We start from the raw sequence: 17,723 nt of genomic DNA, 5'->3' as shown, positions 1-17,723 counted from the left end.
ATGGTGGATCAGAAATACAGAAGAAATTCTGAGCCTCTTCTCTCCATATCAGTCCCGGACTATAATCCTTCCATGTTCTGTTACATGAGAGAAACATGAAACTCCACCTTGCTTAACCCGCTGTTACTTCCTTACGTGCACAGCTGGAGCCAGTTCTGACTGACATAGAACTCAATAGCTATTGGTGTTTTTTTGGATGGCAAAATGATTTTAAAGGGGGAAATTTAGCATTTAAATTAACACCCATCATGTGAAAGGTATTGGGATATATATATATTTTTTTCATTTAGCTCTCACAAGATTCCAGAGGAATGAAATTACTCTTTCTCTTTTACAGATAAGGAATTTGCAGCTCGATGACTAAATCACGTGAGCCAAAACATTTAACAAGCAGATGAAAGCCAAACATTCCTAACTCAGAGTCCCTTCCTTCCCAGTAAGTATGGGTGCTTTCCGGCAGCCGTCCCCAACCTTTTCAGCAACAGGGACCGTTTTCATGGAAGACAATTTTTCCACAGATGAAGGAGGGGGAGGATGGTTTCAGGATGACTGAAGCACATTACATCTCTTGTACACTTTATTTGTATTATTATTACCTTGCAATATATAATGAAATAATTGTACAACTCACCATAGATCGGGGAGCCCTGATTTAGGCAATATACACAGCTTATTTTCCTAGTCAATAGGAAAGTGACTGAAAATACTGGGAATAAAAATTCTTTTTCTATTATAACCAACACAGATTAATGATAGAATAGAATTAAAAATTCATATGGGTTTTAAGAAAATACAAGGCTTCAGTTTCAGTTTGTAGGAGGTGGGTGCGTCATCTAACGGTAGGGGTTCCTGAGGAGGAAAGTTTGAGGAGCACTTTATTTCCACCTCCGTAGATGGTTTTCTTGACCCTCAAGATCCCTGCAGAACAATCGTCCTCCGGTGGTGGATGGGGCGACCCTGGAGAGTGATTTGCTGCTGAATCATCAGCCATGATTCACTCGCCCCTGACTTCAGCACCATCCTCATTTCTGGAGAATTTGCTCTCTCCTGCTCATTGCTCTTCCTTGCCATAGAAGTCCCTTGACCTCTACCTTGGACACTCAGCTGCTGAAAAGCCCCAGTTTTATGAGACAATGAGAGCTGGAACTGTGGTCACTAGTAAGAGAAAGCAGCATGCAGCCTCATCACTTACGATGCTGCATCTTCAGATAATTCGCTCAGCCGCCCACCTGCCCTCCCTGGCTCTTCACTCACAGTGATGTCTCTTTGTCTGGCAGAAAGCAGCGAGGCCGTCAAGCCCGTCCCTGGGAACGGCAGCAGCTCACAGAAAAGCCTTGTTTCTGCTCGGAGGCAGCGTGGTGTAGACAGTGGTCCCCAACCCTTTTTGGCACCGGGGACTGGTTTCATGGAAGACAGTTTTTCCACGGGGGGAGGGGGACCGGGGGAGCTCTGCAGTCTGGTCCCCAACAAGCCACAGACCGGTCCCAGTCACAGCCCAGGGGTTGGGGACAGCAAGTGTCGAAGACAGAACATGACTGACTTGTTCATAACTGTGTCTCCTCAGAAGCAAATTACTTTCTAAAGACAATTGTACAAAGTTATTATAGTTATTTTATTATAAAAGTAATACACGTTCATTGTACAAATGTGTGAAAAGTGAAAGTTACTGTTTCCCTCAAGGTCGTACCTGTTTACTGAAAATGTACACGGGTCTTGTTATTGACCATGAATTCACAAACGTGCATAAGTGTGTAGATAAGTAATTTAGTGGGGAGTTCACTGTGCATATAATCCTGCCATTTTCTAGTTTACTTAACAGCATATCTTGGGCATCTTTCCAAATCAGTGGAATTTGGGTTTTTTGCCTTAATAACTGCTATAACAAGATACCACAGACTGGGTAATTTATAAAGAACAGAAATTTATTTCTTACAGTTCTCAAGACTGGAGAGTCCCTGACTGAGGGGCCCACATCTGGTAGGGCCTCCTTGCTGTGTCCCCCGTGGAAGGCCTGGAGGACGCATGAGCACACGAGCGAGAGAGAAGGGAAAGAGGCCAAACTCACTGTTGTATCAGAAACCCACTCCCGGGAAAACTAACCCACTCCCGGGAAAACTAACCCACTCCCGGAAAACTAACCCACTCCCGGGAAAACTAACCCACTCCCGGGAAAACTAACCCACTCCTGCAACAGCAACATTAATCTACTCAGGAGGGCAGAGGCCTCTTGACCTAATCGTGTCTTAAAAATCCAACCTCTCAACACTGTTGCCTTGAGGATTAAATTTCCAACACATGACCATTGGGAGTGTCAAACCATAGCAATATTCCGTTGTATGAATATACCATGAGTTGTGGACTCATTTCCCATTGCTGGAAACTTAGATTGTTTTCAATTTGTTTTAAAATAACAAAGATATTTGCCAACTACTCGACAAAGTGAAGTTGTCTTTGATACATAGCCAAAGAAAAAGAAAAGGATATAACATGTAATCAAAAGAAAAAGGACTCTAAGTGTCCAATATACACACAGAAAAGTTATTAAACCTCATGATTCAATAAATATAAACTAAAGCACCCTTGATGGGATATAATTTTTACCTATCAAATTGGAAAACCATTTAAAATATATAATAAACGGTATTGCCAGGGTGTGGGGAAAAATCACACTCATTCATCGTTGAGGAGTATTGATTGTGTACAACACTTCTTGGAGGGAAATTTGGCAGAATTCATTAAATGGCCATAATCTTTGGCTCCCAATTCCACTCCTAAGTGCTCTTACTCAGGTATACAGATATATATATATATATACACACACACACACATACATACACACACATACACACACACATTGATTCTTATCGAAATTCATAACTGGAACAGTTACCTAACAGCTCTGAATTGTCGTTGTCTCATGTGTAAGAGAATAATGAGGCTCCCATTGCCAGGTTGTCAGGGTTAGAGATGATGTACTTGTTCTTGGAATAGCGCTTGAACATGGCCAGTGCTCAGTAAATGACGGCTATTACAATTCTCAAGAAATCCGATTCCTTCTTGTCTCAGCTGGATAAATGGACTGGATGACTCCATTACATCAGCCCGGGGAGAGGGGGGTTCACGTCAGATAAAGGTCCTCCAAGCCCTGCCTCATAAATGTTCCTCTGATGTTCCCCCCATTTTAACCACCAATGGGGACACTGTAGCTATTGGACTTTTACGTTGCTCAAGCCTTTTAGATTGCGGAAGTTTAAAAGCGGGCCTCGTGGTTTGAAGATGCTTTACTATCTAATAGTTGCCTGCATGAAAAGAAGCTTCCCATTCCCATAATGTCTAGGACTGCTCAAGAATCAAAAAATGAAAAGAGAGACAAATAGTTACTGAATACTTTAGTGAGCTAGGCATTAGACAAAGTATTTATGAACATGTTCCAGAACTTTCCATAGTCAGGTGAGAAAGCCAAGACTTGGACAGGTTACATGATTTGTAGAAGTCATAACTCCAAACGCTAGTTGAAGAACTCAGGATTGTCTGACTCTGAAACCAAAATTAGGATTTTCCTTGTGACTAAAACAGACTTTATATGTGGCAATAAAAGAAAAAGAGGTAAAATGACATCCCCCAGGCTGATGTGCCTATATGAGAGGCAGCCCCCAGCAGGGGTCAGGAGGCTGGTCCTGTACCCTGGTCTGACATTTGCCAGCTGCAGGACTGGGGAGAAGTCACGTAACCATATCAAATCTGTTTCTGCTCCATACGATAAAGAAAACAACACTTTACTATCTATCTTCCAAGGTCCTTGGGAATAGAAATAAATCAACGTTTATAAAAATTTCTTAATGAGATGGTGAAAAAAAAAATTCACTGTCCAGAAGTGACCCAGACCAGATTCCTACTTCATTAGCCACCTGCCAACCTCTTCGAAAAGAAATCGCATTCAGTCCTATCCTTACCGTTGGGTTTTGATATATGAATGGGAGGTGCCCTAGAACCATTAGCAATAAATGTTGATTTTTCTCTTACCCATTTCCAAGAGTATTTTTTGCAGCACTGGAATTCCCTGGCATATTAATAGGTACAAAGTAAATTTGGCCAGAAGAGTTTCAAAGACCTGACCAAAGAAATTTAAATAGTCTTCCTCACTTCTCCTTAAACAGACTTCTTACAGTGCCATTCTAAGCGGTAAATCTCCAAGACAGGGACATATATGCAGCATCTCCAAATCTCCCTTGATTATAGATGCCTTTTTCATAAGACCTCTCACAGGGCTACATTCGGTAAAACACGGGCAGCACAAATGGTTATTTTTCTTTCTAGGAGGGTTTAGATTTAAATTCTAGCAAATCAGAAATTTCCTCCAACAGGCTGATGAGGGAGGGTTAGTGTTTCAGATGATCCAAATCTACACGCGCCTGAGATGCACAAAGGAGAAGGCGGTTTATTGTGTTAGGGAAAGGTGAGACCTTGACCTGAGTCTTGAAGGACAAATAGAGATTTGCCAAATAGACGAGGTGGGACCATATCCAGGAATAATTATTTGAAACAATTTAATGTGCAACAACATCCCTATCGCTTTTTTTCCACAGATATTTCACAGTTGCAATCAGTGGAAATTATATGGCTAATTCAAATGAAGAAACATTATTGCCTTTCAACTCATTGGGAAGAACAGAAATATGAAAACACAGCCATCATCCTAAAGAAGCTGATAATCTAGTGACAGAAACACATGTAAAGATAGCGCTAACAGAAAAAAAGTTGATGTATGTTATTAATGGAGGTATAAGGTGATAAGGAAGCACAGAGGAAAGAGTTTAACTTTGATTTAAGTGAGTTAGAGGAAGAATTCAGGGAAGGAAGTGAAGATAGATGCAACTGAATTATTTGTCTCGCTCCAGGCCAGCAGCTAAAGCAGTGACAGGCTCTCAGAGTAGAATGTATAAAGATTGAATGAGGTTAATTATACTTTATTACTCTTTAGATGACACGTTTGTACCCCTTTACTTTCTTTTACCAAAGCTTCATTGCCAGAGAGATCTAACAGAGAAAAACATTATGGAAAGGAAAAACCCTTTCTCACCAATATTTGGAATTTAACAGTCCCATATGGTCTAAGGACCGAGGTCTTCATTTCCTTGCTGACTGTCGTTGGGAGTTGTTCTCAGTTTCTAAAAGCTACCCACATGCCCTGTCCTCTTCATGTTCAAAGCCAGCAATAGTGGTTGAGTCCTTCTCCAATTTCGAATCTTTCTCATCTTCTGTTATACCTGATTTCTCCTGTTTCACCTTCTTCTCTGCAGCTCTGTGACTCAAGCTCAAGAACATTCTCTTCTTTTAAAGGTTAACATGTTTAGATTGGGTCTATCTATATAATCCAAAATACTCTCCCTATTTTTAGGTCCATAACATTAACTAGCTCTGCAAAATCCCTTCACAGCAGTATTTAGATTAGTATTTGATTGAATAACAAGAAAACAGGAATCTCAGGTGGATATCTTTACAATTCTGCCTGTCACAATACATACCTATTATTCTCTGTACATGTATTATAATCTAATGAAAATGTATTTCGATTATGTAAAAAAAAAATTGGAATTTAAGATTACTAAGTAGGAAGAGTTGGACATAGTTGCTTTAGGCTCCCTCCATTTCAATTTACTGGTGGGAATCTCACTTTTATCAATCTCACTTAAGGTATCCTGACATTTCTAGAGTGTTTTATGCTTTTCAAATTAGTTTTGATTACTCAGCAAGAAGGTATTTCTACCTTCCTTTCCCAGCATCTTGCTGGGCACTGTGGGTTAGGAACAAAACAGTTGTAAAGGGTTGGTACAAGGTGGGATCTAGTGTAACCACCTCAGTTTATGGAAAAAATGGAGGCTCAGAAAAGATAAGTGACTTGACACTTTAGACCGTTTAGACTCAAGAAGTAGGGAAGAGGTCTTATTGCTTTGGAGAGTTCCACCATGGCCCTTTTCTGACCATGCCCCCTTTGCACCGGGGCAGCGTCCAAAGGGCAAGAGGGGAAGTGCTCAGCTGGAACCTTGTTCAATTGCCTTCTACACAGAACAATCCACGAGTACCTGGAACCCTGGCTTTCTTCCCCAAATGGTCCAAAATATGACTCTAGGGCCTAGGAGGGTCTTTTCAAAGTGTGTCCTTCTGAGAGTGGATATTGCTGTAGATACTCATACCCCTAGGACCAAAGAGTGGCTGAAGGGTAGCTGTTTGCAGCAGGTGGGCATCTGCTTGGACTTGTGCTCTGGGTGCTCACCTGCGTGCCCTTGAGACCTCCTGTGGTGCGCGGAGAAGAACAGTGGGACAGGCTTCAGGGTGGAAGATGAGATTGATTCTCCCTGCTCTTCACATTTCAGTATAGTTATCTGAGGAGTAGAGGAATTCTAAATTTAACCTTGAATTGTCAAGATAGGATGACAGAACATATTTTATTTAACAGTTTTTTAGCTCGATTTTTTTCAAAGTTTTTGATCTCAGCACCTCTTTATGCTCTTAAAAATTATGGAAGATTCCAAAGAGATTTTATATATGTGGGTGATATCTATTGATATTTATTACATTAGAAATTCTACTACAAGACAAGGATGCTCACTTTCACTATTCCTATTAAACATAGTACTAGAAGTCCTAGCCAGAGTAATCAGGCAAGAAAAAGAAATAAAAGACATCCAAATTGGAAAAGAGAAAGTTAAATTCTCCATCTTTGGTAGATGACATGATCTTATAGTTAGAAAAACATGATGACTCTATCAAAAAAACTCTTATATATGATAAATAGATTCAGTAAATTTACAGGATACAAAATCAACATACAAAGATCAGTAGCATTTCAATACACCAATAGTGGGCTAGCTGAAGAAGAAATCAAGAGGAGAATCCCATTTACAATAGCTACAAAAAATACGTAGGAATAAATTCAACCACAGAGGTGAAAGACTTCTACAAGGAAAACTACAAAACATTAGTGAAATAAATTGAAAAGAACACAAATAAATGGGAATACACACCATGCTAGGGATCAAAAGAGCTAATATTGTTAAAATAACCATGCTATGCAAAACAATCCCCAGATTCAATGCTATCCCTATCAAAAATACCAGACATTTTTCACAGGAATAGAAAAAATCATCAAAACATTTGTATGGAATAAAAAAAGAGTCCAAATAACCAAAGCAATTCTGAGCAAAAAGGAAGAAGCTGGAAGCATCATACCGCCTGACCTTAAACATGTTACGAGGTGATAGTAACCAAAACAGCATGTACTGGTATAAAAACAGACACATAGACCAATGGAACAGAATAGAGACTCAGAAATAAATCTGGGTCTTTCAGCAAAAGCACCAAGAACATACATTGGAGGAAAAACAATCTCCTCAATAAATTGTACTGGGAAAACCGGTATCCAAATGCAGAAAAATGAAACTAGATCCCATCTCTTATCATATGCAAAAATCAACTCAAAATGGATCAAAGACTTAAATATAAGATCTGAATCTATAAAACTACTAGAAGAAAACATAGGAGAAACACTCTAGGACATTGGTCTAGGAAAAGATTTTATGGCTAAGATCTCAAAAGCACAGATAACAAAAACAAAAATGGACAGATGGAACTATATTAAATTTAAAATTTTGCCAATTTTTCTCATGTGTAAATACTTCATTTTATGTGGGAAAATAGAGGTTTTGGTCTTGAAGCTGTAGAAAATTATGAGAAGCCCTGCTTTGAGCCTTTTGACACATGTCAGCAATCTGAATGGATTGAGAATTACTTTGCTAAAAATTTAGGAATAACATTAATCGGGTGTCGGGCAGATGTGGGGGGGAGGGGACGGGTGTATACATACATGATGAGTGTGATGTGCACCATCTGGGGGATGGACACGCTTGAAGCTCAGACTTGGGGGGGGGGATAGGGGGCAAGGGCAATATATGTAACCTAAACTTTTGTACCCCCATAATATGCTGAAATAAAAAGAAAAAAAGAATTACTTTGCTCAGAAAAGACTTTGTATTGAGGCATTCTTATACGGATGGGGCCAAATCCGAGGGTCGAGGAGAACCCTGACAGGGCTAACAGAGGGACAGCAGATGCTGAGATGTTCGGGGAATATGCCGGATGGTCCAGCTTGTTTCTGCAAAGTAAGATGTCCACTTCCCATTAAGAAAGTGAATAAGTGATACAAAGAAGGATTAGTCATTAATTACATGGAATAAATGAGGTAGGACTATGTTTAGGGCAGTGCTGAAAGACAAGCACAAATGTTGCTGCCTACCATCCAGTTCCGGGTCAGAGGAGAAGCTGAACATTGAGGAATCGGTTCTGCAAGATGGTATTAAGCGTTAGGCATGGCGAGGCCCACCTGTCGCGATTTGTACATAGGGAAACAGGCTCATAAGAGGAAGTTGGGTTGCTAAGGGTCACATGGCAAATTCAGGGAAGCTCCAAGAAGACAGCCCGAACTCTTACATGCGAGTCCATTCCAATGGACTGTCTTCCTAGTCACGGCGCTGCACCCTCTGACAAGCTAGAGACCCCTGAGGCAGGAAACCAGCTCACACGATGTTCCGGAGGGCAGCAGTTGTGTTTTGATGACAGCTTTGGAGCACAAATCAGAAAACCAACAGAACAAAACAGCACGGAAACGCCAAAGGCACTATCTGGTGACAATGTAGCTATGTTGTTTCCAATAATGATGATAACTTCCGCTTCTAATTTCCCCCGTGGGACTGAATTCTTTAGGAAAAATACTTTGTAGCACATTTTATGTGGCTGATAAAAGCCGAGTCCATGGTCTTACCAATACAGGCCTGCAGTTTATCCGTCAGACTCAGTTTTGTGAAATGTTTTCTCAGTCGAGCCGTCTCTGATACGATTCCCTTCCGTTTCTCCAAACCTTGCACAGGTTTTGTTTGCCCCGTTTCACAGACAGTAACGTAAGTACAGAACTGGAGTCGGAGTATCGTCTGAGTGGTGAGTCCGACACACACATTAGTCTCAGTGCAAAGGGACCCGTGTATGGAGAGAAGCAGGACCCGGTCAGCTGTGAGTTGAACTGTGGCCTCAAAAGGAGGTTCCAACCCCCAGTACCTGTAAACGTGACCTTATTTGAGCATAGGGCAGTTTCGGATGTAATCAAGTTAAGATGAGGTGATGCCAGATTAGGGTGGTCCCTAACCGAAGATGGCTGGTGTCATAAGAAGAGAGAAATGTCAACACAGAGACCCACGAGGGGACGCTGTGTGACAAGAAAGGCAGAGACAGGTATCGGAGCAGTGTGTCCACAGTCCGAGCAATGCCAAGGATTGCCAGCGACCACCAGCGGCTACAAAAGACAGGGAAGGATCTTCTCCTAGAGGCCTCAGGGACAGCCTGGGCCAGGCGACACCTTGATTTCAGCACCCAGAACCGTGGGAGCACACATTTCTGTTGTGGTAAGCAGCCCGGTCTGTGTTTTGTCATGGCAGCCGGAGGAAACTGGTACATCAGTGTATTCTTTTTTTTTTTTTTTTTTGAGACAGAGTCTCACTCTGTTGCCCAGGCTAGAGTGAGTGCCGTGGCATCAGCCTCGCTCACAGCAACCTCAAACTCCTGGGCTCAAGCGATCCTCCTGCCTCAGCCTCCGGAGTAGCTGGGACTACAGGCATGTGCCACCATGCCCGGCTAATTTTTTTCTGTATATATTTTAGTTGGCCAGATAATTTCTTTCTATTTTTAGTAGAGACGGGGTCTCGCTCTTGCTCAGGCTGGTCTCGAACTCCTGACCTTGAGTGATCCACCCGCCTCGGCCTCCCAGAGTGCTGGGATTACAGGCGTGAGCCACCGCGCCCTGCTGGAAACTGGTACGTCAGTGTATTCTTACGAGCTGGTGTTGGATGGGGGATCGTAGCTGGTCCTCAGGCTGGGATGGTCATGTCCTTATGGAAAGGAAACTGAGGACTAGGAGAGCAAGCTCCCTGCTACCTAGAAGACAAAATCGAAGCTCCACCCGAGGCCCTTTAAGACTCGACTCCCATCTACCTGCCCAGCTCTTTGTCTTCCGCTCCCTTGTGCTCCAGGTCCCGGGAACTGCCCCATGTTCCCAACGCAAGCCACACTCTGTCACACCCACAGACATGGCACACGCTGTCCACTCTTCTTGGGTGCCTGCCTGCACTGTGTGTCTCAGCTCGAGCATCACTTTTGTGAGGGCAGCCTCCCCTGCTTCCCTAGACAAACACTGAGTACGTCCACTGACAAGTCATTGTAACATTCTGTGACATTTCTTATTTGTCTGTTCACTATTCTGGTGTTTGTGAACTTGTGTGTTAACACCTGCAAAGGGCTCTACTGGAAGACAGATGCTTGGGTCCCTCCAGGGGTAGGCTTGTGTTTTGTGCTCTCCTACAGGACTGAAGATGGAGTAGATGCCAGTGAACCGAATTCTGTAAGTAAAGGACACACGAAATATTATCCAGCTTCTGAGAATCCACACGGTTTGTCAAAACCATGGGTTTGTCCGCAGCTTCAACGGGATTGCTGTTGTGGGCAGGAGAATGTTTTGTGGGCGTTGTAGCATGATTAGCAGCAACCCTGGCCTTGACCCACCAGGTGCCACTAGCGTCCCCCAGCTGTGACAACCGGAACGGACTCCAGACGTTGCCAAGTGTCTACAGGAGAGAAAAATCACGCTGGTTGAGAATCACTGGTCTAAATGTGTAGGGACAGTGGTTAAAAACCCAGATAGCAGGGGAGGAGGAAGGACCTATTGGCCCTTTCACATCTAAAATATACAAGCCCTATTTGTATATTAAGTGTTATATATAAGGCAAGTAAAACAGCATGGACTAACGGAAAGAACATAGACTTTGGGCTTAGCCAGCCTTGAGTTTATAGTCGAGCTCTGCTATTTAATAGCATGTGACTCTCTGATTTGTTTTTAACCTCTGTGGGCTTCAGTTTCTCATCTGTGTTATGAGAATGGACCAACAGAGAAAACAGCTGAAGGGCCGATGAAAGGCCTCGCCCTGAGGGGCACTCAGTAAAAATCAGTTTCTTTGATCTTTTTTAACACGGTGGTAAGGGATGCAAGCAGAGCCCTGGGAGTTAGATATTCTCCCTAGCTACATTCTCCTGTGGTGAACAAGCCATTCAAGGAGAGAGTTCTACATTTCCGGAGCACAGAGGGTGGGGAGGGTAGTGGTGGTGCCTGATTAGATGGGTAGGGATGCCAGGCCTTAGAAATAGAAGCAAACAAAACAAAACAAAACGAAAACCTTTCAGGAGCCTTGGGAAATGACACTCTGAGTCAGAGGGAATTGGAACAAGCAATATCGAGCTGCATTTAAATTTAATTTAAAAGGAAAAAAGCAAGATACGAGCAAACGTTGTTCCCCTAACGTGTGCTCATACCACCAGCGAGCGCCGTTGGAGGCTGTGAGTGTGCTTTGCTGTCTCACTCCGTCCTCTTTTGTCACACGTGCCCTTCAGTGGGCTCCTGCCACAGGGTGCCACTTGCTAAAGGGGCTTGGAGGCAGGAGCTAATTAAAAACACAGCCTCCCTGACATGCACAGACCACATACCACGCGCACACACACACACACACACACACACACGCACATTCTTTCCCCCGGAGAGGTCTGCTGTGTCGGGCAGAGCCTATGAGCACAAGGCACAACGATGAAACAGTAATCCTTGGAAAATGACTGCATGAAACAGCGCAGACTCGCTGTTCTACTTACCTAATTACTCTGCCCTTGAGATAGTTCTGTTTAAAGCCACTAAGATAAGAGTAGCGTTGCCATAGCAACCTGCTGTGGGATGTGGTCTGGTATCTCCAAGCAGATTAAATCACCCGCCATTCCCCTCAACAATGCTCCAGTGGCACCATTTCTCGTAGCCTGGGGCGTTCTCCCACTCGATCTTTCTGTACAGTGGGACAGAAGCTGGATGGCTACTGCTGAAGGGTCCCCATCCTTTCTATATTTGTCCCTGACAGACAGCAGCTGTGACTTTTGGGGGCAGCACTGGAACTGGAGCCCTATCTGGACCCAGTTTCACCAGCTCAGTGATTTTCAAGAATTCTCTAACTTAACCTCACTGAGACTCGGTTTCCTCACCTGAAAAACAGGCTCAAGATTGTTTTCTTCCCCCTCGTCCCACTCCCAGCCGGGGAAGCTGCATGAGGACCCGTGTGTGGGTCCACACGGGCACTGCGCTGGGTCGGGAGAGAGGAGCTGGGTTTTCTGAGATTTGTGCCAGTTTTCCGAACCTCTATGACGTGGAGACATGGCCCGGGTATATTTCCTCATTTCTTGAGGTCTGTAATGACCTTTCTCACTGTTTTGCTTGAAAGCTTTTGTAGAAGCCATTCATCCCCTCACTGATTGTTAAGTGGAAAAAATTCTGATCCAGAGAGTGAGATTTTGTGTAGAATGAGAAAAATCCCCTGTTTGCTTTCCTGGATGAATAACCAAAGGATCACGCGCTTCCTTTTCCGAGATCTCCAGCAGCAAACTCATCTCCGTTTCCTCCGAGCGGAGTGAAAACAAGACACGTTTCTTGATCGGTATGAAATCATCTTGGAAACCGAAAAAACACTGCAAATGTAAGGTGCTATTCCTGCTGCTGTCTTGACAAAAGCAGCCTCTGTCTTTGTAAATTTGAAGGGCCTGGAATACAGTAGATGCTCAATAAATGCCTGTTGCCTATTCTGTGGATAAACAGCAGTGATTAGGGGCAGGATAGAGAGACACTTTCTCTCATTCTCTCTAGCCGAGGAGGATGGAGTGCTTGAATAAAGGGAGAGTTTATTTTAAAAAGTGGGGCGGGGGGGGAGGCTGGGATCAGGAAGAAAATTTCTCCTTTCTCCTTCAGTTCCACCTTTTACCCAGCATGACAGCTACAAAGATAAGGAGAAAATATGATAAAATAAAACCAGAATTGATAACTCTTCTACCTCTAGGCTTCGTTAATACTAATTTTGCTGCTGGAATCATGATAGGATTTAAAACCGAAATTCGTGATAGCATCGATGTCCTGAATGAGACACTCGAGGTTGTCTGCATCACATTCTGCCCACGCTCAGAATGTTCATCTTTTCCTTCTGTGCCATTATTTATATAGGTGTCTATTTTTGAGACCAGGAGCCTGATCTTCCCTTGTCTTCACAGCAGCCATGACACTGAGCCATGGCACTCACTTGACCGTTTTACTTAGAACTGGGCCAAACAATGCAGTTAATAACAATCATGGCCACATTTTCCAATTACCTGAAATTTAAAATGAAAAATATCCGAGTTTCAACACTTATGACCAAAAATCTTTCTAAAATGCATTAGTCTACTTTCTGTCTCAAAATGGAAAATGTGGAAAGCATAATTGGATCTCTGGTGACTCAGTGGCCGGTAGGAACATTAACATCAAAGTGAATCCTCATCTATGAGCAGTAGGGTCCCCGGCAGGTGGGGGTGAGGGCTCAGAGATAGGGCCTGGGCCACTGCGTGCAGATTTTAGATTTTATTATGGAAATTTTAAAAGGTGGCTCTCTGATGGAAATATTTTTTCCCCTATGAGTTTTCTTTTTACCCTAAAAGTTGTATACTGCTTCAGCAGTACAACAAAAAAATGAATGTTTATAGAGTTCAGCAAGTACAGGTTTTACCTGCCCCCTTTCTTCTTCCAATTCATTAAGGACAAGCATTCCTGTTTCTCTCCTGTATCCAAATAGTGCAGTCCCTACATGTCACACTGTAACACCTACTGGGACCTGGCAGGATAAACCCACAGAGGACACCTTGAGACACACTGTCAGTCTTTCTCTGTTCATCCTATGCCCAGCCAGCTTCCAATCAATCTTTCTAGAACTCAGACTTTGGTGCTATCTACTCTGTTTTTTTTTTTTTTTTTTAAGATAGAGAAGACACTTCTTAGCGCGTGAGTCTGTCCATTTGCCCCGTCCCCAAACGTGGCCCTTTGGAAAGAGTTCTGCCCTGGCCTCAGTAGTTCTCTGGCTTTTGTGAGGTAAAACCAGATTACATATGCTTCAGCTGGCCAAAGTCACAGGAGGGGCACGGGAGAAAATACCAATGTTGTTGAGGCAGTTTCGTTTCTGCAGAGGATGTGAGTAGAATAATGGAAGAGTCCAAAGTTGCTAAACACGTAAGACAAATGGATAGGAGAGGGAGGAGGAGTTTAATAAACGCAATGGTGAGTTATAAAACGGATGTTTAAGTTTAGAATTAATTTTCAATAATTTTTGCTTGATTTTCTGTGGGTATTCAAAAGTGGCACCAAGAGGGACCCTGGGATTAATTTTATGTGTGTGTGTATCTATCTATATATATATATAGAGAGAGAGAGAGTTATGCTGTATTTCTTGAAAGCCTAGTCATACTTCAAGGCCTCCTTCAAATGACACATCTGCTATGAAATTCTTCCTGTTTCTTTCTAAATGGCTATGATCTCCATCTCTCTTTCTCTTGCTTCTTTAAACTCCCTTAGAATATTGTACCTCTCTGTTGACACTATTTTGTGTTGTGTTATGTGCAACCTTACCTGTTATTTCTTCCTGTTACAAGACTGTAAAGAGCTTTAGCAGACAGACTGTTCATCAGCGTAGTCGGCAGCACAAAGCCATCGAACTGAGTTCAGTTAAAACGAGCAGAGATGGATTCTGACGGAGCTGAATGTTCTGCAGGCTCTCTCCTACGCGCTTCTCAACCTCTGCTCTCTCAGTAAACAGGACTCCATCCACCCAACTGCCCAAGTTAGAAATGTAGGATAAGTCTTTGATACCTCCTTTTTCTCTCAACTGCAAAGTACAATAGATCAAAAATTCAGATTGATTTTTCCTCCAAAATATTTCTTTGATCCAACCACTTTCCCCGTCCCCATTGCCATCATTCTATTCTGGGAGCCACAGACTGTTTATAGAAAGGGCCAGGCAGTGTTGGGCTCTCGGGACCACATGTGGGCTCTCTCGCATGTTTTTCTTTACCGTGCTGTGGTTTTTACAGCTATCTTAGTCAGTTTGGGCTGCTACAACAAGATTCCATATACCCCGTGGCTTATAAACAACCAAAATTTATTTCTCCTACTTCCTTGGCTGGAAGTCCAAGATGGGGGTGCCAGCCTGGTTGGCTCTGATGAGGGCTCTCTTCTGAGCTGCAGGCCACCAGCTTCCCCCTTGTATCCTCGTATGGTGACAAGAGGGTGAGAAAGCTCTCTGGGTGCCTTTTATTAACATAAGGGCACTAATCCCACTCATAAGGCTTCTACCATCATGACCTGTGACCACCCAAAGGCCTCCTAATAGCATCACTTTGGGGTTATGACTTCAACATACGAATCTGGGGGCAACACAAACATTCAGCTCATCGCAACAGCCCCCTAAAAACGAAAAAGGATTCTTTGCTCTTCGGCCATACAAGGGCCGGCTGCGGGCTGTGGTCTGCGGACCCTGCTCTTCTGAGCTGCCCCAGCCCCTCGCCCGGACCAGCGTCCTGCCTTCTCCCCGGTCTCCCCACCTCTGCTCTGCCCTGCAGGTCATGGTCCAGAAGGATGTTTTCCAAAAATGCAAATTCGACCCTTTAGTCCCCCTGCTTGAAGTCTTACGGCGGCTTCTTACTCTTTATAGGAAAAATTGAGAATCCTCCGCGAGGCCATCCAGGCCGTGCAGAAGTGGCCTCCACATCGGTCCCCACTTGCTCCTTGCTCGGGCCCCCCCTCGCCCTTCGCCTCCCGGATACGGCATTTCCCGCCTGGCACGCGCCTCTTCCATCCCGTCGCCTGTCGGCATCGGCTGTTCTCTCAGACCTCGGGACGGCTGCCGGGAATTGGCTGAGTTCCATTTGTTCCATTTTCCCAGTGAGGCCTTGTCTGACGCGGTGTCCCCAGAGCAGGTGAGGTCCCTGCGCAGGTGCCCGGGGCCCGCGGACAGGAGCGGCAGGAAGCCGGGCTTGTCCCGACCCTCCGCGGAGCAGACGCCAGACGGAATTCAGCATTTAGGATTTTATTCGGGAAACGCCCGTACGAGGGCGCGGGCGGGGGTCTGCAGGACACGCCGGGAACACCAAGGAGCCGGGATGCGGGTCTGACCCCGAGTGAAGGAAAAGGCAAGGGTGGTGGGGTGTCCCTGAGCCAACGTCACTTGTCCGAGGAGTCCTGTGTCCCCGGGAATGGGCCTGCCTCAGTGTCCCTGCCACGCTGTCGCTGGCGGGGAGCGGCCGGGGGAGGGTGGCCCTGGCGCGGACTCACGGTGCAGCTCCGCGGCAGCAGCTGGCCATGTCGCCCGTCGTGCTCTGCGGGGTGTCGCCCGTCGTGCTCTGCGGGGTGTCGCCCGTCGTGCTCTGCGGGGTGTCGCCCGCCGTGCTCTGTGGGGCTGCGCTCTGGGAGGCGGGACCCGGGGCCACGACGTCCAGCAAGCGCAGTCATCACAGTCCCGGCCTCGGCCTGACTGGGGAGCCCCGCGGTCTGAATCACGCCCGTGACTTGGTTTCTCCGGAAGGCAGGGGGCTGCGCTCTCAGAGTCTCCCACCCATCGCTGGGTGGCGGCTCTGAAACCCCCGGCAACCGCCGTTTTCTGTGCCCGCAGCGGGTCCGCCGGGTCCCGGACGCCGCCTCCAAGGGGGTCAGGTGCGGGCAGTGAGAAGCAAAGGCGCTCAGGGCCTGGGTGGGGGACAGGCTCACGGGGACAGTGACAGGGACGCGAGGGAGTCTTGTCAGGGCTCCCACACTGTCCCCTGCAGCTCTGTTCCTGCCCCTCTGTTTTCAGCACCCTTGAGATGACGAGGTGCTGAATGTCTGTATGTCGCACTGCGTTATCGTCTCCGCGAGATGGCAAATTACGTCCGCCTTGTTCCCACGGCCCAGCCTGTACCCGGAACACTGGAAACTCATTAACTCATTGTTGAATTCCCCACAAAAATGGCCAGATAGCTGCTCCGATTACACAAACTAAATGCAAACAATTTTCCCCTTAGGAAAATGAATACATTTAAAAACACATATGTGAGCGAAGTCACGCTTGGCCTTACATTACGTCCCTTTCATCGTGCGCTGTGGAGCTTCCCCAGGCCTGTTCGCTCCCAGCGCTGGTAACAACATTTGGATCCCAGGTAATGCAGTCGCAACTGTGTTTCCTTCATTGTATTCTCACCGCTGCCAGCATCCGCTTGAGGCCATCAACAATAAAGACTTTGTCACATCCTGTATTTCCATCTGTGGCCACAATGGTTGACTTTTTAACCCTGATATGATAAAAGAACTGACCTTAAGAAATCACTTATCCCACGTATCCTCTGCCCCTGGGATGTGCTTGCCCCGGGGGTCGGCCCAAGGGGTCGGAGCCCAGTCACCTCAGCAGCCCCTCCTTTATTCCCTCTGACAGTCATTCCGCTTTGTGACGAAATGAATAGCAACCGGATTCATAAATCAAATGACTTCCTTTCAAGTCTCTATTCTGTCACTGGACAGTTGTGTGATTTTGGACAAATCATCTAAACTCTTTGTAGCAGACTTTGTTATCGATTCAAAAATATCTGCTTCCTCTCCTAGGGGAAAGATTGTATTTACTTGCCGCTTTAACGTTAAATTTGTTAATGTTATATAGGAATATAACGAATATAATGAAATATAAGCAAAACTACTGTGTGTCACGTCTAAGCAGAAGCTTTAGAGAGAGTGCCCAGGGCGCTGTTTTCTCTTTGTCGCTGCGGTAAATACC

Source organism: Eulemur rufifrons, chromosome 8 (assembly GCF_041146395.1).
Source record: "Eulemur rufifrons isolate Redbay chromosome 8, OSU_ERuf_1, whole genome shotgun sequence".
NCBI lineage: Eukaryota > Metazoa > Chordata > Mammalia > Primates > Lemuridae > Eulemur > Eulemur rufifrons.
The sequence above is the reverse complement of the archived record's forward strand: the minus strand, read 5'-3'. Positions refer to the sequence as shown.